General features: G+C 44.0%; 1 protein-coding gene across 1 annotated transcript in view; it reads right to left on the bottom strand.

Annotated features, from left to right (window-relative positions):
* The window catches only part of SRRM4 (serine/arginine repetitive matrix 4), a 144,931-nt gene that overhangs the window by 96,433 nt on the left and 24,701 nt on the right, over positions 1-23,797 (bottom strand). The window lies entirely within an intron of this gene.

Below are 23,797 nucleotides of genomic sequence, written 5' to 3'. Positions count from 1 at the left end.
TACTGGACTTTGAGCATAGCGATGACAGTGATGGTGCCTCCCTTGATCACGCCCATCAAAGTGCATGGTCCATAGTAGATGCTCAATAGATGTTTATAGAATGAGTAAGTAAATGGATGTAATAGTATTATTAACTAGTGCCCATGTTAGTCACTCCCATAGTATGTCAGCCACAATATACCTCATTGACCTTCTAGACCAGCAGGGGCTATGACTACCCTTATTTTCCAGTTGAGGAAACTGAAAGTCAGCCAGGTGATGGTCTTGCCCACATGTATGTATCAGGCAACTGACGGAGATGGAATGAAAACCCAGGGATCTCAACGGCCAGCCCTGGACACAGGCCACGAGTGCTCCGAAGCAGCCCAGATATAGTTTCATACCTTTCTTCTCCTTCTTTTAAGCAAATGTTACAGCGGTTTCACCATGTGTCCAAGCAACGAACGCATAGATAAGACAGCCGTCCCCACGATGATCCCAGTCTGGGAGGCCTCCTAGACACCCACAGGGTGCATATATAAATAAATCGGCCATGTTGACCCATAAAGAAATTCCATGTGATAACGTGGCCCTTGGCAATGAAATCTTGGTTCACGTAGATCTATTTTCCTTGGTGGGTCTGGTATAATTTTTCACCCAGACTGTAATGTGATGGGAAGGCACACAGACATCTATTAAAAATTCAACAGAAATTCCATCATCATTCTGAAGGGTTAGTGGTGTCTTCTAAATTCCTCTCCAGCCCCACTTACAGGGTATCACTATCTGTTTTGCATTCTGGATAGAAAAATCTATTTTCTGATAATGGCTCTTAATTCTTAGAGTCTCTCTCTCTCTCTCTTTGTCTCTTTCTCTCTTTCCTTCTCTCCCTCCTTCTGTTTCCCCTTCTGCCCCTATATTCCCACTCTCATTTCAGCAAGAGAGGACAAATGGAGAACTTGGGAGAAAAAGAGGTGGTTACTTATTGTTTTCACCAGCAGAGGGCATCGATATCTGTCTTGGTTTTGATACCCCCTGTTGCTCCCAACACAATTCATTTCTAAGACTTTTCAGAAATCAGACCAAAAAACAAAACAAAACAAAAATCCTTTGGGTGCCCACTTTCTGCAGAAGGATGGGTGGCAGAAGTGAAGGGGATGAGCAAGGAGCTCACCCAGAACTGCACTCTTAGCGTCACCATGTTCCTCAAATGCCACCGGAGGATCTGGGACCATCCTAGGAAACGGAACACAGCTGGCCAGAGCAGTGGGGGGTATCGCAAGGCACGAGTGGGCACATAGACCGTTTTGTGGGTTCGTTCTCTTTCTGTTCTGCGTCTTTCTTTCTTCCCCACTCTCTTCTTGCCTTGCTGCACCCGCCTGCTTCTTTTCCCCTTTCCTTCACCCTTAAACTTGAACAATCATTCCCTTGGGCGCCACTCGGAATCAAGCTGGCAATTAAGAACTTCCCAAGGGAGTTATCTACCTCCCTCCCCTTGTGGTCTCCAAACCGCCGTCGAGATGACCAACGGACTGTAAACATAGAAAATTGTGTTGTTCCTTTATTTAACCAGAAGACACTCTGTTTGTGCTAGAAGCTGAGGCTGGGCAGCTCTCACAAGCCAGAGGAACACGGAAGAATATCAGCAAGGTACAGGATTGACAGGGAGAGCACGGAAGAAGGCCCAAACTCAGCTGGAAGTTTTTCATGCGTCAAAACAACAGGCCTGGAAACAAATGGAAAGACCCCGGCCGGACCTTACAAACACCTGGCCGGAAGCCGGGGTGGGACGTGAAGTCGTCGAGGGACAATTTTGGAACCCGCCAGTATCTTTGGAAATTGAAGCAGAGCCAATGGCCACAACAAGTGGAACCCACTGTGGCGCTGAGTCACACTTGGAGCGTGAAAAAAGAGCTCTGCTGGGATCTTGGTGACCAAAGACTGTTGCCACTTCTGGCTTTCCTACACACAAGAAAAATAAAACCTTTCACACAGGCAGATCTCCTTGCCAAAGATATCTTTGGCTTTAGCTACCTCTCTTATCTCTCTAAGCAGCTGAATCTATGAAAAGGAAAATTACAATAAATTTAATGTTTCCTTTTCCTTTCATCTGGTCTGAAATATCCAGTCAAAGATCTACTAAATCCCCCTTAGAGCACATACGGGCTTCCAGTTTATGAGACATGTGGACCTCACTCCGTAAATGTGAGTCAACAGAGAACAATGTTTAGCTATATGAAAGAAACCTCAAAATTTAGAAGAAGGGGATTAAGAAGTCTCAACGAGGTAGAGTTCCCATAAGAATAAAGTTCAGAAATTGTCTTGAGAAGACGAAGGAAGGCATTGCATTTATGCAAATGGAAGAGGGGATCAGAGAGGGGTATCTATAAAACCGGAAAATGCCATTGGAATGAAAAATATGTTGGCTGAATGAAAAATAAAATTGCGATAGAAGCATCAAACAGTAGGTCGCATATTACAGAAGATCAAATAAAAAGATAAGCTCAGGAAAATCTCCCCTAATTCAGAAACAGTAAATCAAAAAGGAAAAATAAAAGACACAGAGAATGGATCCGCAGCATCCAACATTGTAGAATGAGGGGGAGAAGCAAGAGCACCAAGATGCAACGAAGAAAACTTATTTCCTGAGCTAAATAATTCCTTCTGTCTGCAAATCAAACAGACTTAACAAGTTTCGGGAAAAAAAAGAAGAGACAAACATCTAGATATCTTGGTGAGATTGTTTTTTTGCAATTTCAGTGTGAATGAAGCAGTTCTACAAGCGAAGCAGAGAGAAAGGCTAATACCAATAAACGAAAAACCAGGCAGCCTCAAACTCCTCCTCTACAACATAAAACATAATGAACGATGCCGTTTTGAGGGGACAATATCAAGATCCAAGAATCGCACACTCAATGGAGCTAATATTCCAACTGAAGAGAAAGAGTCCATAATTTAAAAACGAAAGGGTGAAATTTTGTAATTCATGTAATCTCAAAAATTATTTAAAAATATACTGCGGCCAAGTGAGATGTTAATCAAAATAACAATTAACTATATAGTTTCTATAGGAGAAAACAGGAAATGAAGTAAATATTAAAATAAGATATAAAATAAGATGGTATATTGGTTATGATTATAATCATAAAGTGGTTAAATCCTACTGTTAAAACACCAGTATTCTCAGTCGCCGGTCTAAACTAAAAATCCAAATGTGCTGTATGTTTTCTACAAGGGGTACACCTTGAAAAAGACAGAAAAATGGCTGAGAATAAAGGTATGACCAAAGATACGTCAGACGAACCAAAGGAAACTAAGGGTGAAAAGATCAATGAACATGGAATTCAGGGCAAAAAGAAACAGTTTTCAAAGAAGGAGTTTTACACGGGCAGGAAATCCAAGCCCTAATAAAGATACAATATTGTGGATATTTGTGTATTGAATGTCACAGTTTCAAAGATATAAAGTGAAACTGTAAAAAAAAATAAATAAATACATAAAAATAAAAAATACAAGGAGAATGGCCAAATCACAATTTTAGAAGACTTTAACACTCCTCAGTAAACCGAGTGTTAGATAACAATGAGTAAGTTTGAGTAATACTTAATACTTTGAGTATGTATTAGATGTGTAGCCTGCTGAAGAATAAATATGATTCTTGAACACAGATGGATCATTTATGAAAAACAAATCCCCAAACTTATAAGTTCTCAACCATGACGAGGGCTGGGATGATCGGCCCAGATTCGCCTGTAGGTTCGAAGGGTGGATTCTCTCAACCCTGGGAGGGTCTTGCCAGCAGACCGCACTCAGCTGTTAGCCCCCTCAGGCCCAGGGACTGCCTGCACTGCTGGGGCGGGGAGGGGGGAAAAGTCGGGGGGAGGGGGCATCAAAGCTCCGCCTCTTTCCGAGGCAGCCTGCATTCAACGATCACGTGGGAAATAAAAGCCTGTCCTCAAGGCACTAACTCCAGACAACTCCTCCTGGCTTCAGCGTTGTCTGTGGGGTCGGTCGAGGCCTCCACTGAGGCTTATTGCAGATCAGCTTTTCTCTCTGCCCAGTCCTACTTCCCTCCTGTCCCTTTCACAAGTGTCAATCAACCCCAAGGTCACTTGTTCATATATCCACTGAACACTAATCTCCATCTCAGATGCTGCTTCCCAGGGGACCCACTTGCAAAACAGACCATCCTGCAACAAAACTAGAATTGCTTCTAGATATTTAAACGAGAAAGCCAGAAGGATATTTACAAGTATATGTATTTATTATATATAGTTATTAGACCAAGAATCAAAACTTGGACTGTAGCTAACTTTGAAAATATTGGTACTGAGAATATTACATAGCAAATTAATTCATATGTGCTGCTAATTCTGTACTGAGAAGCAAATTTATAGTCTTAAATGTTTTTCTTATTATATAAGAATGAATAAACTAAGAAAAAAATCAATCCAATGAGGTAGAAAAAGAACCATGAAAGACATCTAAAGAGATAAAGAGTACATTTTTTAGAGGTGCATTCTGAAGTATGTAGGGATGAAATGACAGGATTGCTGGGGTTTTCTTTAAGATACTTCAGCAAATAAAACTAAGAAAAAGGGAAAGATGAAGCGAATGTGGCAAAATCTTGCTGGGTGATGTGTATATAAGAGCACCTTACATAATTCCTAATTTTGAGTATTTTTGAGCATTTTCATAAAAAATTTAAAACAAGAGTGGAGAAAGGACTAAAAAATAAATGAAGACATTAATGATTTAGAAATAAATTAAAAGCTAACATAATTGATATATAAATACACAAATTCATTCTTGGAAAACCAATAATAAAATAGATAATTTATCATATTTAATCCAGGATAAAAGAAAACAAATAGAATACAATAATTAGTAATATAATCAAAGATCAAAAGTTAGATTTAAATATTATAGAACTCTTATTATAACTTTTACCTGGTAAGTTTTAAACTCTCAACAAAATTTGTAGGGAAAATGTAAGTTACCATATTACCACAAGAGGCAGATAAATTGACTAAACCATTGATGGCAGAGAAGCTAAACAATCATGACACAGTTAACTTTAAGAGCCTTGGTCCTAGGCAACTCTACAGAAAGATCTTTCAAACTTCCAAAAACCAGCAATGCCATACCTTATAAATTACACCAGAACATAGAAAAAGGAGACAGTTTCTCGAGTATTCAATTAGATTAGCATAACGCTACAACAAAAATAATAATAGTAATAATAACATTATAACCAATTTCACTTTAATTATAAATGCCAACGTCCTACCTTAAATATTAACAAAAGGAAACTAAAAGTTTACTAAGAGATAAACGTGCCAAAACCCATGAGATTTATCTCAGTAAGTCAAATAAGAAAAAAATATCAAGATATTTAAATCGATGACCCTTCCACAAAGCCAAAACCCATTACAGATATATTTGAAACGTTCCTGAACTAGGAAAAATTTTGATAAGGAATATCTACATCAAGCTAAGAAAAGAACATTAGACTTCATGGTAAAACACTAGGGACATTCTTAACAAAGACACCTATGACTACCTCTTATTCTACAATTTATCTCAGAAGTTCTAATCAACGCAAGAAAGCAAAAACCTGCAATAACTGGGTCAGTATTTCCATCCTCCATCCTTCTGTCCGTATCACTGAGATTCTAATATCTCTTGCTCCCAGTCAGGAATCCACACCAGTGAGGTGTTATCACACCATTATCCAGGTGAGACAGGTGGCGGAAAGATGAACCACTGGATTGAAGAGTTAAAGATAAATAATGAAACCATGAAATAACTATAAAAAATAAACTTCAGATGATAAGCTATCTAATTTGGGAACAAGGGGCTTTTTAGGAATAAGAGCCAAAGAAGAAATCGTAAGGCAAATTATTGTTGGATTTGACCATGTAAAATATTAAATATTATTATAACTTTGTAACCGAGATTTTAAAACAAATGACAAAACCTAAAAAAGAGTATCTCAAGTATGCATGACAAATGGTTAATAAAACCCTTATTATATTAAAACAGTGAACTGCCTTTTTAGAAAAATGAGCAAAAAATATGAATGAGCAATTTATAAATACAATAACTAGTTAATAAAGGAAAAAAAGTAGTTCTTGAAAAGTACGAATAAAACCAGAATACAATATTGCCCTATCAAATTAAAAATCCTGTTTTAAAAAATGAACATAGGGAGCATTGGCGAGACTGCAGACAGGCCTTTTCGTTTACAACTAGTGGGAAGACAAACTCATACCATGATCCCAGGGGACAATTCACCAGTAGATCTCAAAACTCAGGTTCACACCATTTTACCTGGCAATTCCACTTCCAGAATGTGATGGACAGATTCTAAGGTGACCCCCAGTGAGTCCCTGCCCCCCGGTGTTGACACCCTAGCGTCATCCCCTCCCTTTGAGTGTGGGTAGGACCTGTGACTTGCTTCTAACCAACAGAATATGGCAAATCTGATGGTCTGTCATGTCTGTGATTAAGTTACATGAGATTGTAACTTCCATCTTGCCAGCAGACTCTTTCCCAGCATGGCCGAAGATAGTTGCTGTGCTGTGAGTCGTTCTATGGAGAAGCCCACCTGGCAAGGAACTGAGGGAAGTCTCAGGTCAGTAGCTGCTGAGGAACTGAATCCTGCCCACAATCACCTAAATGAACCTGAAAGCAGAACTTGCCCCCAGTTGAGTCTTCAGATGAAACCTCAGCTCTGGTCTATGTCTAGATTGCAACCAAATACTGATACAGTTACTGCAGCCTGTTACCCAGCAGTACATTACTAGTGCATAAGGGTTTACCATAAGGAGTAATCGTGAGTGCGTGTAAAAGATCTGGACATATAGTTCACTGCAAAATTTTTATAACTGAGAACATTTGGGAACAGTCCAAATGTCAGTGGATATCAGGCTGAAGAAATCAATGATAATACAGGTGAACCATATGAAATTGTCATTTTTGTAGATTAAAAAGGTTGAATACCATTAATTTTATATGTATTCATACAACGTAGACTCTAAAATCGTATTCATATAAAGTAGTTTTCGATATGGAGGAAAGCCTCAGAAAAATTACATGATACATTGTTAGATAAGAAAAAAACATTTATTTATAAAACTATGGAAATGTGATTCTCCTTTTGCAAAAGAAAAGATGTACACATATGCATAGACAAAAGTCTGCAGGTATAGCAATAAAAAAGTTAATCGTATTTATCCTTAAATTATGGGATTGGGGGTATTTCTTATTTTCTCTTTTTCTATACTTTCCACAATGGACATGTGTTATTATTATTTTTTTATAATCAGAAAGCAAGTTTGATTAATCCAAGACAAAAATGGAGTAAACTCCTAAGCCATGAATAAACTCACGAATCATTCTGCCTAGTTTCCTGGGCTTCGGGAATCATGGAAAGTCCACGTATAAATGCTCTGTGATATCAACAGCCCTATCGGGCTAGCTTGCTGTTTTCTAGAAATGTGCCCTCCTTCCCTGATGGATAGGTTCATTCTCATCCTGTGGCATACCCTAGGTTCTTTGAATTGCTCATTACCAATCCCTTGGTTTCTGACATTTCATGATGCTGGGCAGTCAAGGGAATTTTGAGGAAAACATGTGTTATGAAAGACTGGAAACTCACTGTGTATTTTTCTCTCGTGTTTCAGTTACCTCTGTCCTTCTGTCGCTACTCGGTTTCATCTGTTACCCAGCTAATGACCCCATTAGAGAGCTGAAACGCTCCCCAGCTTAGTCGTGAATGGCTGATGGATTTTCTTTCAGACCCCAGAGAGGCCTTGGGACAGCTGTGTGGGTCCCTGAAGGATGGGCTATTAGCTGGGAGGTTGTCCTCACCGAGGAACACATTCCCTGCATCAGAACGCGCTCCTACCAGGTGTCCCTGGTGCAGCCTGCTTACAGTGTCCCCGACCATGTCTCGTCTGCATTTAACACAAGGCTCCCATTCCCTGGAGGAGAAAAGGCTCTGAGTGATGCGATTTTGACCTATTCGACAAGTTTCACTACAATGGAAGCAGGAAGAAGCAGAGGGTGTAGGAGAAGGGTCAGTTGGTGACTATCCGCATTTTCTCTCACTGACAAAGGCCTTAAAATACTTCAACTTCGAAACTAAGGCTAGGTTGTAACAAGATGGATTTTGGTTAACCATGAACACGAGAACCATTTCTGTTCCGTTCACCAAGCTCCTAGGACCATCTTGACACACAGGGGCTCTTAATGGATAGTTTATCCAATGACTCAATGACTGAATTAATGGGTGACATCAAGAATTACTAGCACATTTTTTTCTTAGTTTAGAATTTCCACCTATTTGTCCAACTTCTCGTTTTGGCGACCGCGCAGAATAAACCTCTCTTTTGCACGTAGTTTTTGAAATGTATGCTCACAACACTGCATCTTTGTGTCTTCATTGATTGTTTCCTTGAGGCTGAACAATTCCAGTGCCTTCAATCACAGAATATCATTTTTCACTCAATGACAAAGGAGAAATCACTGTCCTTGTCCTTTGCTTTGATTAAGGAAATTAGAATGGGAATAAGGGAGCAGGTTCTGGTGGGAGTATATTCAAGCCATGTTCTTTATTCTTACGTGAGAGAATGAGTGGAGATGATGTAATGCCTACCCATCCCTCTTGTAAGAAAAGATGCCGTAAGTTGTTTTTCACCTTTAAGTGGGGGGCACTGTGTTTTCCCAGCTATAGTTACCTTTTCCAGTGGTGGTCTGTTTAATCAGCCCCTTCTGGCCTCTGAGGTACCTAAATTTTCCTAGTCCAGGTTATGTATTCTGCCCAGGCTTCCCTTTTATGGAGCAACCATGACTCTGTGTCCTCGCCACAATCCCTCCCACTATGTAGAAATCCAAGCAAGAGTGTTTGTACAGCTATACTGTGGCAAGTCCAGTGTTCTTTTGGTCATGTCTATAGCCTGGGATGGCTGATTTAAAGTCATTTTACTTCCTCTCCTCCAGGAAGCTTTCCCTGAGTCTTGTTTCCTCCTGAATTTGTGACACATTTGCATCTTGAGATAGTATGGTGCAATAGATAAGAGCGTGGACTTTGAAGCTTGGCTGGACCAGGTTCAAATCCTGGCCCTGGCACTTAGCTACTGCATCGTGTATGCAGATGAGTTGCCTACTATAAGCCAGTTTCCTCACCTGAAATATGGGGGATCCCTCCTTCACAGAGTTATTCTAAGGCAGTGGCTCTCACGGTGTGGTCCCCAATATTGAGTTTTGTCTGGGAACGTGTTAGAAATGCAAATTTTAAGACCCCCCTATCCTGTATCTGTGGAATCAGAACCTGGGGCTGGGGCCAGCAAACTGTGCTTTAACAAGCCCTCCAGGTAACTCCAACGTGTGCTCAAGTTTGAGAATCACTAAGGATTAGTGACATGGGCAAAGCACCTGCACATATGTGCTTAAGAATCTTAGTTACATCCTATACATATACCACTTGGCTTGATGCTGTCTTGCATAAATCAGTATCTATTAGAAGCGGTCTAGCATAGTGATTAAGAGTACATGCTCTGGAGTCGGAGAGTCCTAAATTTCATTTATACCAGCTTGGGTGATCTTGGGTAAGTTAAGAGCCTATCTGCCTCCATATCTGCAGTATGGAGACAGTGACAATAATAGTAAATAGTCTATTGTTTGTCGTGAGGAATGAACTGTGAAAAGACATGTAGAACACTTACCCAACTGTCTAGCATGCAGTTAGTGCCCCCTAAAAGTGATCTATTACTCTAGTCTCCAATTATGTTCATTTCTCCTCAGTTCTATCATAAACTCTTTAATAGCAGAGCTAATAATCTAGGTCCTTTACGTCCTCCTCAATGATTTGCAACATGCAGAGTATACAGCAAGAGCACAATTAATGCTTGTAGATCTGACTTTCCTTGCCTTGCATATTAATACCACACAGGGTAAGAGCTCTAGCTTTATTATTATCAGGTGATTCGAGTTGACATCGAAGAGGAAGGTTTTCATTAACAAAGGGAAGTGATCTTGTGGGAAGACCTGGCATTGTGTCCTTACTCTACCATCTACCAGCCCTGTGATTTTACGATGCCACTTATTTACTGATAAAATAGAGATTATACTATGTATGAGTTTAGAAACAGAAACTCTTGATTCAAATTGGCACAAATCATAAGGAAATATATGATCTGAATTCCAAGAAGCCCAGTGGTCAGGTGAGTTCCAGGGTCGGTTTGTTCAGTGACGTAGTGATGTCATTCAGAGCTCTGGTTAGTGCCATCTTTTGGCTCTCCCAACCTTGATGTGAGGGCTGTGCTCTCAGGCTGCCCTGTCACTATTTCAAGCTGGCTGGCGGTCCCAGATATCATATCCAGACACCAGAATGCCCAGAAGAAGAAAAAGATCATCTATAAAGGTGACTCCTTAAGGAGAAATCTTTACCACAAGCCTCCCAGCAGACTTCTCTTTATATGCCATTGGCATAGATGGGAGAACATGCCCATTCTTAAAACAACTGCAGATGAGAGAATGGAATTACTAGGATGAGCTTGGGAGTGGTGTGGATGGATTCGGGGTTCACAAAAGCCACTACCTAGAATCAAATTTACAGGGTTCTTATAGAAGTTAAATGAGATAATTGTACCTATATCTATATCTAGCACACAAATGACACTCCATAGATGTCCCCTCGTCCTCTGTCTCTTCCCCTTCGAGCCCTTTTTTCGCCTCCCATATACAACCACCGAGTTCTAAACACTCTGCCTCTTTATATAATTTCAATTTGCCCATTTCTCCATAGATCCCATCACCCCCAAGTCCACGTCAGCATCATCTCTTTCCTGAACCTCTACGACAGATTGACCCCACATTTTAAAAATAATACTGTCAGTTCTTCCTACCCATCTACTCCACAACCACAAGAGTGATTATTTTTTTATAACACAAATTGCTCGAAACCTTCAGTGGTTTCTCATTCTTCCTAGAATAAAATCAAACTCAGATGTGGTGGTCAGGAGAATGTATGTCCCAGATTTTTAACCACACAGAGTATAACTGACCCGAGTATTGTGTGTGTGTGCGATTGATGAGCTGCCCAAAGGTGCCCAGCCTAGGGGGCTTGTAGGGGCTGAAACCCAGCCCACATTCCCTCCCCTATTCTGTGTGCCCCGCTGACAGGCTGCATTTGCCCAAATCCAGCCACCCAGAGAGGGCACCTTTGGTAATTGCACAGAGATGCACCATGAGCCTGCAGCAACATGAGTGAGGGGTTGGCAGCTCCGGGAAAGGACTCAGGGCTGGAAGCCAGCATTACTGGGTTCTGGCTCTCATCAGCCCCCGATATGCTGGATGAGGCTAGGCAGACCACCTCCTTCTCAGGGCTTCAGGTATTACATTTGAGCCCCCTGGTGGACTAGGCACTGGGAATTTAGCCAAGGAAAGACAGAATGACAAACGGTCCTCTTGAAATGCACAAAAAGTCAGTGCTGAGCTCTGACTTTTGTGGAAGGTCACATGTCCCATGGGCTGCTTCCAGTCAATGGCCAGGTGGCCAGAACACTAAGGCAGGGATGCACGGCACTCCCCCGATGGCTCGAGGGCTCCCCAAGAATCTTGCTGAAACTCCCCAGACTGCATGGCAGGCTAAGATGATTCCACTCAACTATTCTTTCTCTCTTTTCTCCTTCGTTCAGGTCCGATGCTCTCCCAGCCCTCCCTGGCTCCCACCCCACCACCATTTCGTTCTCGGAAAGTTCCTCCAGTAAAATCCTCCTGTAGGTAATCCTGTCCTGGTATCTGCTTCTAGGAGGATCTGGACTCATGGAGTTAACACGTCCGTGATCTGGACTCTGCCCACCTGTCCAGCCTCATCTCTCTCTACTCACCCCTCACACTGGGTACGTCAGCCACACTGGACTACAGACAGCTCCCTTCTGTCCCAGCATCACCCTAATTCCTACACTTCCTGTTTGGCTAAAGTCTCAGTGCAAATCTTTATCCTCTGTTGCCCTACACACACACACATACACACACACAACCAGGGTTACATGCCTTTGCGTTAGACACCAGAATACTCTTCCCAGACCCTTATCAAAGCACTCCGCAGTCTACGTTGTAATTTTTGACTCAGGTGCCTCCCCACATAGAACGCGAGCTGTGTGGGGGGCAAGACCATCCCTCTCCTCTCTCCTATTTGTCCAGCACCCAGAACAGGACCTGACATATAGTGAGTACTTATGGACCGATGGTCCCCTTCTCCTCCTACGGCCACAGTATGTGGCTGGGGAGATGCAGAGAGTCTCTGAGACAGCTCTGAAAGACATGCACGTTACACCCCACAACATCAGCCCGGTTTGAATATACAGAGATCAGAAAAGATTCTAAGACCCCAAGATCCAGCTTAGAGACCTGGCCCAGGCTGTCCATCCCTGAAAGCTTCAACAGGAGCAGGTCTCAGCCCCAGGGAGGCTCAGTTTAAAGGCATGTCAATCATGCTCTGGCCAATCCTGGATTAAAAGATCAAAGCTGACAAGCTATCTGTGGGAGGAGGGGCCCAGCCAGGACACACAAGGAAATGTGTAGAGTAGAATGCAAGCGAAACAGGGACTTGTGAAGAGCAAGTATTGTGTGTGTGTGCGATTGATGAGCTGCCCAAAGGTGCCCAGCCTAGGGGGCTTGTAGGGGCTGAAACCCAGCCCACATTCCCTCCCCTATTCTGTGTGCCCCGCTGGCAGGCTGCATTTGCCCAAATTCAACCACCCAGAGAGGGCACCTTTGGTAATTGCACAGAGATGCACCATGAGCCTGCAGCAACATGAGTGAGGGGGAGGCAGCTCCAGGAAAGGACTCAGGGCTGGAAGCCAGCATTACTGGGTTCTGGCTCTCATCAGCCCCCGATATGCTGGATGACGCTAGGCAGACCACCTCCTTCTCAGGGCTTCAGGTATTATATTTGAGCCCCCTGGTGGACTAGGCACTGGGAATTTAGCCAAGGAAAGACAGAATGACAAACGGTCCTCTTGAAATGCACAAATAGATGGAGAAAAGAGACATTGAGCAAATGATCACATAAATACAAGCAGAAAAGTCTAGCATTCTATGAAAGAGACTACAGGGAGGGTTTCATTTACAAGACAAGAAGGAATTATTAAGGAGGAAGCATAAACAGGAGTCAACTAAAATGTGAGGGAAAGGGGTAAGATTTTTGTCTGGGAACAGCATTTATCCATGCAACGCGTATTCACCGAGCAACTACTCTGTGTTGGGTCTGGAGCAATGAAGAAAGAGAAAGAAGTCCAGTGAAGTAGGAGCAAAGAGATGAGAGGGAAAATGAAATGAGTTTATGCGAAAGGTGTAGGTGGAGGCCAGATCCTTTAGGACCATGGGGGTCCAAGGTAAGGATTTGGAGTTTTCTTCTGGGAATAAGGGACAGATGTTGGAAGGTCTGAAGCAGCTGCATGACACGACCCAAAGGGCATGTTAAGATCACACTGGCCACTTTCGGGAAGCACGGACCAGTGCCCTCTTTCTGTATCACATGGCTCTCAACGGGGACCAGAGGAGTTGCTATGCCTTTGGGATCTCAACTCTTGTGGTTCCCCCGACCAAGGGGCGAAGGAGGAATAGAGATAAACCCATCACTAAATAAATGCTAAGCTGTTCTCAGCGTTCATCCTTTTGCAAAGGCATCCGATTGCTTGCCATTTCGTGATCCGCTGATGTGCCTTCGTTAACCGGACTCCCGATTCGGTTCAGGCATTTGGGCTGGGGGAAGAGAGTATGCCCTCCTGCACCACAGAATGCATCTCGATTGACTGAAGCCAATCATAAAAAGTCCATTCTCCTCCCCAGTGACTGGCTTGGGTACAAGCACGTAATATAATTCTGGGGGGCCAGAAGGAAGGCTTTCTTTGTTCTTGAAATAGAACGTGAGAAAGGATGCTCTGTCTCAGTGTGTCTGCATGCAATGGCTGGAGCTGCCGCAGCCCTCTTGCAGTGGTGAAGGGAAACATCTTTAACACCCTGAAAATGGCAGAGCCAAACCTCAGGTCTGACTTAACCAACCTTCCCTCAGGACTTCTGTTGAGTGGGAGAATACATCTCCCTTATTATTTAATTTCCATTGTGTTTTCTGGGACCTGCAGCTGAAAACACCTTAACTGGTTCAGGTTCTCTGGGCCTCAGTCTGAGGTGTAGATAACAACGCTTTATAAATTTCACAGCCCCTCTGCCAATATTAGGTAGGCTATAGCTAGCAACTCAACTCCATGATTTACGAGATCTATGTCCAGTAAAGCTTCCCTTCTTTGTAAAGGGTGGACGTTCGGCTAACGTTGCAGTCAGGAAGTTCTGCTTGGCATCTGACTTAAATTTCCACTCTTGCTTTTGGGACTCTCTCCCCGTGAAGGAAGTCCTGCGGAGATCATCTCTTTGCCTTAAACAACCACCTAGAATCCTGGCCCCATGGGGTGATAAGCTTGGTTGCAGTTGGATCCTTAGGGTCTAGACCAGTGCCTGGCACAGAGTGGGTCTCGAAAAAGATTTTTTAAATCAGCAAATAAACATAAAGTCCTCACCAGAGGGTCAAGTGGAGGCTTCTCTGTAAGAGAAAGCAAAGGAGCACTGTCCTTCGATCAGGCCGCAAACACATTCCTTTCTGCTAACTGCAGTTCAGGCACGGGGGTCTCTGGTGGGATAAGACAAAAGCAGGAATTCTCAAGCCTTACATGAGAGGGGATTCTGGCATCGGTGGCCACTGGGGTGCACACCCTCGCTCGTAGGTCTCTGGTCCTTGGGAAGTTCTGGTCTGCCCGGGCTCCTGCTGCCATCTGGCCCAAGGTGTCCCAGGTGTCCTTATCCTCTGAATCCACACACAGATGGAAGTGCACCTCTCTCGTAGGTATGAATCAGCTGATCTATCCCTGCTGTTGACTATAGGAATAGTTCGCTCATTCCTACTGCACAGATGAGGAAACTAAGGCCGAGAAAGAAGAATCGCAAGCAAGGTCACCCGGACAATCCAGGGGTCTCACAGATCCTCTCCTCTGTCTCCATGAATCATTTTCCTGCTGCCAGAACAACGCCCCTCTGTGGAGGGATCAGCGTCTCCTTTTCCTGTCCAACCAAGACCATTTTTCTCTTTGGAAAAGACCACTTTTGCCCCTGTTTAAAAAAGAAAAAGCTCTTCCTCATTCGCAGCTCCAGAGTAAAATCCTCTTTATTTCCCCAGCTCCTTCCTTCCTGCGCTCCCCATATAGAGCCTTTCACCAGCTCTGCTTGCCATTACCACCGAGAGAAGTCTCATCTATTTTGGGCGATTCATTTGTGCTTTCACACCGGGCCTGTCGTTAACACACCTGAACGATCTTCCTCAGGACAGCCTTCCGGCTCCGACCCGCACCTTTTCAATGCCACCAGCCCCGACTCACGCCCCCTCCATCCAGACTCTCCTATTCATGATTTCATTCCTTTCACTGTTGGAAATGGATCATTCAACCCAGACTATACTGATAAGGCGAAATAGCTCTTCCCTGCCTGGGGCCACTGGGTTTACCAACACTTCCATGTAAGCATCTTCTACAAGGATTTAATTTAGATATTTAGACAACAGATTTTTATCTGCCACACTGCTCCCTTTGCCTCTGAGTAGAGGGAGGGGAATCAATTGGCTATTTCATCAGGAGATAGGTGACAGGGTCTTTGTGTGTGGGGTGCAAGGGATAAAATAAGAAAGATAGAGTCGGCCCAGGTAACTGATTCATTGTGTGACCTTGAGAATGTCCCTTACCCACTGGAGCCTCGGATCCTATCTGTAAAATGAAGGGGGCGTGCACTAAATGAGAGGGGGGCTGGTCTACCCGCACAGGGACACTCCCCCTGAGGGGCTAAGTGAAGCCAGTAGTCCGTCCAGAGAAAGGGGGCTCCCTTCTCTAATTCAAGGTGCCTTGTGGTGAGGCAGCTACTCTGGTGCTGTTTTCACGCATGACTTTTCTGGGAAGGGAGTCCATGGCTTTTTAGCATCTCAAAGCATCTCAATCCCCCATGAAGGGGTCAAAACCTTTAGTCAGCAAGGTCTCTCCAGGCCCCTGCTTCCCTGCCACTCTGTGAGTTTGTTGGTATTTACTTCCCCCTTCAAACATCTCCCTTCTGGTTCTGAAATAGTCAATAATCACAGAGCCCAACTCCTCAAATACAATAGCTGGAGAAGGGATGTCTGCCGGGGCAACGGTTGTATTTCTAGTCGTATTTCTAGCAGCTTGATCCCGGGAAGCAGAGTGTTTGTTTATAGGCAGAGAAAGGAGCTGTAATGAGGGCGGGGCAAAAAAAAAAATGAGTAAAATGCATTATTTGAGGAGGCAGCAGGATGAAAAGGCAGCTGCCGCCAGAGAAGACAAGAGGATGCTGTTGTTTGGGGTTTGGGGCTGAGAGCGAAAAAATTAAAATGAATGCAGCCCATGTGGGTGGGTGGTGGGGAAATGCTTGGGGGAATTCAAATCCTGGAAAATTCTGGAATTACTTGAGTCCCCTTTTTACCCAGCTGACTGGGGAAAAAAGACTTGGACTTGCAGAAAACCCATTATTTCGACCCGGGGATGGTCAACAGTGTCTTTGATGAGGGCTTGATCGTTCACATTGCACAAAGGATTTTGTGTTCCACTTTGTTTTTTTTTAAAGCCTTCCGTTAAATATTTAAGGAGCTGGCCTCTGGAGCATTTAAATTAGGATTTGATTGATGTCAAGTTGATTTACACATCGCCTTTGCCCATCGGGTCCTCTCTTCAGAGGATGTGAAATCGGGGCCAGGAGGCTCAGTTCCTCAGTTGTGGGGAGCAGACCTGGGAGATTATGGAGAGTTGTGGGTCTAAACTGGGATTTGGAGAAGCCGGGTTCTGGGAGACTGCCCTGTGATAAACCCTTTCCACTTCAGCTTCACTCAGTAACTTTCAGATTCTTGCAACCAAACCATCCTAAAGGAGACACGCAAACTTCAGCTACCGCTGGGGGCAAGTGATGGCAGGACAGATGTCCTAGAATCTTCAGGGGGGTCCTCATGACTCCCCGTGGACTGGAGAGTAGGTACGCCCCCACCGGAAATAAATCTCGGATATAAAATTAAAATTTACAACGATGCCAACGAGATAGAGCGAATCTTTTCTCTCACTTCGGAGTATGGGCCACAGGGTTCTTTTTCAATAGTAGTATTTTCAGTCAAACCCATACATTCTAGTTCTCGTTCTTTGAGCGTCTGAACAAATGCATTTCTCTCTCCTTCCTTGTCTCCCTTTTCCTCGTGGCGATGTTAACAGCTGTCACGTTTGGAGCTCAGGCTATGTGCTAATGCTGCGCTGAGCCTTTAATTGACATTATTTCATTTAATATTCACAACAACCCTGCTAAGTGATTCCCCTCATGTTCACGATGAGATCGGGGTTCAGATGTAAGTGGCAGAGCCGGGATTTGAACCCAGGTCAGTCCGAGGGCAGAGGATGGGACAGAGTGGAGGAGGGAGACGGACAGAACCAGCTCACTAGTGAATAGACTGAGCCGGTCCAGGGTGGGGAGCCGGGAAGGAGGAGAGCTCTGTCAGAATGAAGATGAGATCGACCCCTTCCCAAAGGGAGCCCCAAAACTTCACTTTCGACGCCTCCTTTGTTGGATTCCACTCCTTCTTTGTTGCTTTTAACAATCTCCACGTCCCTGAGGTTCTAGCCTCCTGGTTTCATTCCTATAGCCACACCCACTCATGTAGGTCTCTACCCGCTTCCCAGCACCCCTCCACCCCCGCCTCCTGCCTCCTGCTTCCCCGCTCCGGCTTCCCTGCTTTGGCTTTCCCAGCTCCAGGAGTTCAGCCTCAGCCCAAACACCGGAGTCCACATTCTTGACGGGAAAGCTCCAGAAGAAAGCATCCAGAGACACAGCCAGGCCTCGCTCAGGGAAGTGGGTGCTAATGTGCCGTTTCAGGCATAGAAGCGGGGAATTTTAGAACTAGAAGAAACCTTAGAAGTATGTCAGTTTCAGGAGCGAGGGAGTGAAGTCCAGAAGGGGTGCATGCCTTGGCTATGGCATGCACCTCATGGGTGGAAGACCTAGGTTTATTTCATTCATTCATTCATTCACTCATTCATCATTCGTTCACCTGAGATTTATCAACCAGCTATCATGTGGCAGTCACAGGAGCTGGAGATACAAAGTGGAATAAAACAGCCCCAAGGAGCTTCTAGTCTAGGCTGTAGCTGGTATAACTCCTATATCGAGGAGTTTTTTTTTGTTGTTGTTGTTATTTAATGTTTATTAACGATGGCTATTTAACAAGCATAATAGTGCTTACCATGTTCCAGACCCCATAGTATTTACAAATTATCATCTCATTCAATCTTCACTACAACGCTGCGAGGTACAATTTGATCCCCATTTGCAGATTAGAAAACAGAGGTTCAGAGAGACGAAGGAATTCGACTAAGGTCACACAGCCAGTTCGGTAGCCGAGCAGAGATTCGGACATGGGCTGCCTGGCTGCATTATGACACCTCGCCCTTCCCAAGCCCTTCCATAGCATGATATCGTCAAAGAAAAGAAAAAAAGAACCCTACCAAAATGCTCCTCCGAACACAGTAAAATAAGTAAAAAGTCAGAATTAAGAAAAATAAATGATACCCAGTGCTCAAGGTGATGGAGGAGAAAACAGAACTGAGATTTGTAAGGTATCTCTCTCTCCCAGGGTTACTAGGGTTGAATCACAAATTTGGGTAGGAGTCTCCTGGCAGACAAAGATAAGTAAAAAGTCTGAGTTATCTGATTTTCATAATTCCTGATTAGAAAACCCAGTTTCTCCTGGGGAAGTGCAACAGTTTATTTTTTTCTTAAAAAACAAAACAAACAAACAAAAAACCCACACACATGTTACTAACCCTGAACTCTTGAGGGCAAAAACCACATCCTATTCATCTCTCTGAAGGATCCTCTTACAGAGAATAATGGGAACGGAGCTATTGTATTGAGGAAAGTTGAGGAGCAGGTCAGTTTCCTGGGGCTGCCATAACAATGTACCGCACACTGGGTGGCTGAAAACAACTGACATTTATTCTGTCACAGTTCTGGAGGCCAGAAGTCTAAAGTCAAGGTGTTGTCATGCTCCCGCCAAAGTGCCTCTTCCAGCCCTCAGTGGTTCGAACGTTCCTTGGCTTGTGGCGGCATCACTCCAACCTCTGCCTCTGTCGTGACATGACCACCTTCCCTCTGTGTCGGTCTCTCCTCTTTTTATGTGGACACCTGTCATATCGAATTAAGGGCACACCCTACTCCAGCATGACCTCGTTGAAAATTACATCTTCAGTGACCCAATTTCCAAATATTGTGGCATTTAAGGTTCTGGGTGGACATGCATGTTCTTGGTAGGTGACACTTCAACCCATTACAGGTGGTCAGAGAGGGCCTTTAAAAGGAAGTGACATTTTTGCTGAAATCTGAAGCATTCAGAGAACCTGGCCACATGCAAACCTGGGAGAGTCCAGGGTGAAGTGTGAAGGCCTTAAGTCTGGGATGAACATGTGTGTAGAAAGGCCAGCAAGGAGACCCCTGTGGCTGGAACAGTATGGGGAGGGCGAGAGCAGGGGACAGCTGGGGGCGGAGGAAGGGGTAGAAAGAAGCTGGAGCCATTGCCAGGAGTTTGGAACTTTATCCATCATGGAGCAGCACAGGTTTTGAGCGGAGGAGTGACATAAACTGGTTTGACTTTAAATGGTCACTCTGGTGGCTGCATACAGCACGACTTGGAAGGGAGTGAGCAGCGTAAACAGCAGCGGGAAAATTGAGAGATTGTCTCTGTGAGCCCAGATGAGAGATGGTGGCAGCTCTGCCTGGTTCAATAGCCATGGGGATGAAGAAGAAGAGATTCAGGCTATATCTATAACTGATAGATTTACTGGAGGATCGATTATGTATTGAGGCAGCAAAGGATGATCCTGCAGTCTTAAAGATTATTCTATGTATATATAACCTGTAGTCATCATGATTTACTCAACAAACACCTGGGTCCTCTTTGCAAGTGCAAACACATTCCTCTTATCTGTTTCTTTGTATTTCATATTTGGGGTCAATCACAATTTATTATTTATGAATTGCCACTGTTGGACACTTAAAGTGTTTCTAATTTCTCACAGTTACATCAATGCTGCAATAAACATGAATCCAATTGCTTATGTCTTCGACAAATTTCTTGAGCAGAATTTGGGGACGTGTCTGAGGGTCTAACTCCAGACTAGAAGGGGTATAGTTGTAACGGGATTGTAGGTTTTCGCCCTAATATACTCCCGTGGGTTCAGTGGCCATGATGTGCTAGTCCCTCCATAAGCAGAGAAAGCCCATCTCCTCCCCACCTTGTGAAGCTGAACAAATTCCCAGGAGCTGCTCCCAAGCACTCCTCAGCCTCTGGCCCCTGCCACTCTGGTAAAGCCCAAATTTAAAAATTGCAGGGTTCCTGTAGGCCATATGCTACCTTGAGTCTGGTCTTTAAAAACAAGGGGTGGCATTTGGGAAATGGGACCAGGCTGCCAAGTGTAGCTTGGCTCTGGGACATAGTGGGGTGCTCCTTGCAGACGTGTTTTCTTTCCTCTAAAATACTTTCCCTCATCTGAACCCAGGGCCAGCAGGAGGAGAGATCCTCGTACCCGTTCTGACTCACAGTCTCCATCTGTTAGAGCAAACCGTTCTCGGTAGAGAGCAAGGGCTGTGGAAGGAGATAGGATCTAGCTTTGCGTTCTGCCCCTTCTCCGAAAGCTATCTACAAATTTTTTTGGTCTGCTTTGAATCTCTATCCTCATCAGAAATGAACAGAAAAATGGTTTCAGATAAGGCGACACGCGTGACAAATAAAAGAATAATTTCTTTAACATGCAAAGAGCTCTTACAAATTAAAAAAGAAAAAAAAAAATAACCCAATTCCATGAAATGGATGAAGGACGAGAAGAGGTAAAGCAATCCAGAAAAATCCAAAGGGGCCAACAAATATGCAAAGATGTGGGCCCTCGCGCTTTATTAAAGAAAGGGAAATTAAAACAAGCATGTACTACTTTCTAACTCTGAGCATGACACAGATGAGAGAGCTTGATCATCCCCTAACTTGCAAAGTTCAAGGAGGAAGATTTCCACACCCTGGGAGGGGAGAGGGCACACCTTGGGGAGGGCGACTGGGCAACATCAACTTCTAACAACTCCATTTCTAGGAATTTAAAGATGTACAAAAATGCTTCTTGTGGAATTGTGTGTTATAGCAACGATTCTGAAAACAACCTGATTGTGAATCAACAGAACATTGATTAAATAAAGGATGATACCTCTGTATAAAAGAATACAATGCAGCTATTTAAAAAAAGAACAGAGCCTCTCTTAAGTGTAGTAATATACACTTGGGTACGCTTTTAAGAAGAAAAGGCAAGTTTCCCAGCATAATGTATTTCCCAGCATTTTCATGTGAAATATTTCTGGAAGAACATGTAAGAAAGCACAGCAGAAGGAGAGGATTAAAATGAAGGGGCTTTCCCTTCTGTATCCTTCCGCAGGGCTTTTGATAAACTATTACCACCTGTTACTTTGATGACGAAAACTTGCTTAAAAAAATATTTGGCAGAAAGCAGATGACTCAGTATTGAACTTAAAATCTGGAAATTGGAACGTTCGAGTCCTAATCCCAGTTTATGTTCTATTTATTCCTGTGTTACCTTGGGTTAATTCCTCCACCTCTCTGGGCCTGAGTCTCTCCTCATGGAACTGGAGATGCTAAGGGTTTGCTGGTGGTGTTCTCCTTTGTGTTTTTTATGTTGCCGAAGGGAAAAAACGGGTACTGAAAAGTGTGCAGCTTAATTGTTCGGCTCCAAAATTTGTTTTGTTTGAGTCAGGCGTAAACATCAATCTGATATTCTTAGAAATCATGTCATTTACTTAGTTAAAGAAATAATGGTGCTTCCCCACCGCGAAGGCGTATCTGGAGACGTTAGAGGATGGTCCAATTTTCACCTGTTTTTCTGTTCGTTCCACCTTTAGCCTAGTGCATGCTGGGAGTAAATAGCATTACCTCCCGGGGTGATGTAAAATACCTGGTTCCTCTCACGCCTTCCCTAAAGCCGAGAAGGTAATCGGGTCAGTCACCGTCTTGGACAGGAGTAGAGACATAGTAAGTGTCAACAGAGGAAATCGTTAAGCAGGGGAGGTATTATCAATAGGAGGAGAAAACTAGTAATGCCTAAGCGCCTACGTGAGAGGCAACGGACAAAAAGCAATAAAGGAACTTTGCAGGGACGTAGCAACCACCTGTTTAATAGCAAAGATGGAGGCCGCGGTGGGATTGGAGGGAGCCGCAGCGCAGGTGAAAACCGGATATGGGGTCCGCCAACATTGAGGAGTCGCCGGTTGGAAAAAAAAAAGTGTGGGGGGAAAGACAAGGTGAATAGCAGAAAGAATTAGAGAAAACTGTCTTCTTAAAATGATCAATTTGCCCTATATTTCCAAAGTGGGAAAAGGAAGACAGGTGGACACGGCCGACAATGGAGGCAGGGAAGATCGGTATCAGAGAACTGTTCACGGAAAGCTTTTTTCTCAGCGGAATGTTGCTAAGTCAGGGGTGTTCTCCCGGGAATTTTGCCATGGGAACCCTGGTTCGAAGACACCCGGGCGAGTCCCAGCTCAGATGTCAGGTTATGATGGAATATTGGAGCTCCCCATGGGCGGACTCTGTGTTTGATTTATCTCCATCCAAAGGAAGTGGCCCGTAGCACATGGTAAATGTTTGCTGCACGAGTGAATGAATGGTGCCCATTCACTGTAGGGCAGACAGCTGGCCTTCCAGGAAAGTAAAAAAGGAAAACTCTGACCCTTTTCTCCATGTAAATACTACTGGCTTATATCAGGACATCGGCTAACATGCAATTTCCAAATATTGCCACCGAAAGCATCCTAGCTACCACTTTCTGTACACTTAACCATATCAGGACACTGCTAAGTGCTTTATCATCTTAAATAATTCTCGACTCTAACCTATAATGGGGGTACCATCAGCAACCCCCTTTCAAAATGCGAAAAGGGCTTAGGAAGGTGAAGTGGCCTGCTCAAGGATACCCTGTTGGGATTTGAAACCAGATCTGACAATTTCAAAGCTCCGGCCATTTGCACCAAAATGCCCGAGACTGACAATGGCCCGCCTGAAGGGGGCGTCAGTCTCCCTATTTTACAGATGAGAAGACCGAGACAGCGATCACGTGTTCCACCCTGGGCTTGCCTCTGCTCCTCTCTAATCCATGGCGAGGCTGGAGTTGCTACTTACGGGTCCTCCCCCTATTCTTTTTAAAAACACAGTGTTTATATACATAAGGAATCCAGGGGCAAATCTTGTAATTTACAAAAAACATTCTCATTAAATACCTACGCCACAGAGGTAAAGCTACATCTCCCCGCTCCCCTCCTTCCGCAGTGACGCTTGTCATCAGCAGTTTGTGGACATCCTACACTGCATGGGGCGTTCCCACAATGAAGAATTAATAATACTTTTTAAAGCGGATAAGCCCCTCTTAGGCCTCCCATGTAAGGGCCGGTACTTTCCACCCCAAACCACTTAATATGCGTAGATTCTGAGCAGTTCGCCTCAGGAAACGTTTTCTGAGCATCTACTACCTGCCAGGTGCTGAGCCTAAAGCTGTTCTGATACAGAGAAAATACGCTCCCACTGGCAAACAGGCGTGAAACATGAGAGCACGCGGTTATGGCAGTGACACACACCAGCTCGGGAACTAACAAAGAAAGGGGAAAAATTGTTCTG

The sequence above is a fragment of the Pteropus medius genome, unplaced genomic scaffold, assembly GCF_902729225.1.
Source record: "Pteropus medius unplaced genomic scaffold, Ma_sr-lr_union100, whole genome shotgun sequence".
Lineage (NCBI taxonomy): Eukaryota > Metazoa > Chordata > Mammalia > Chiroptera > Pteropodidae > Pteropus > Pteropus medius.
The sequence above is the reverse complement of the archived record's forward strand: the minus strand, read 5'-3'. Positions and strand labels throughout refer to the sequence as shown.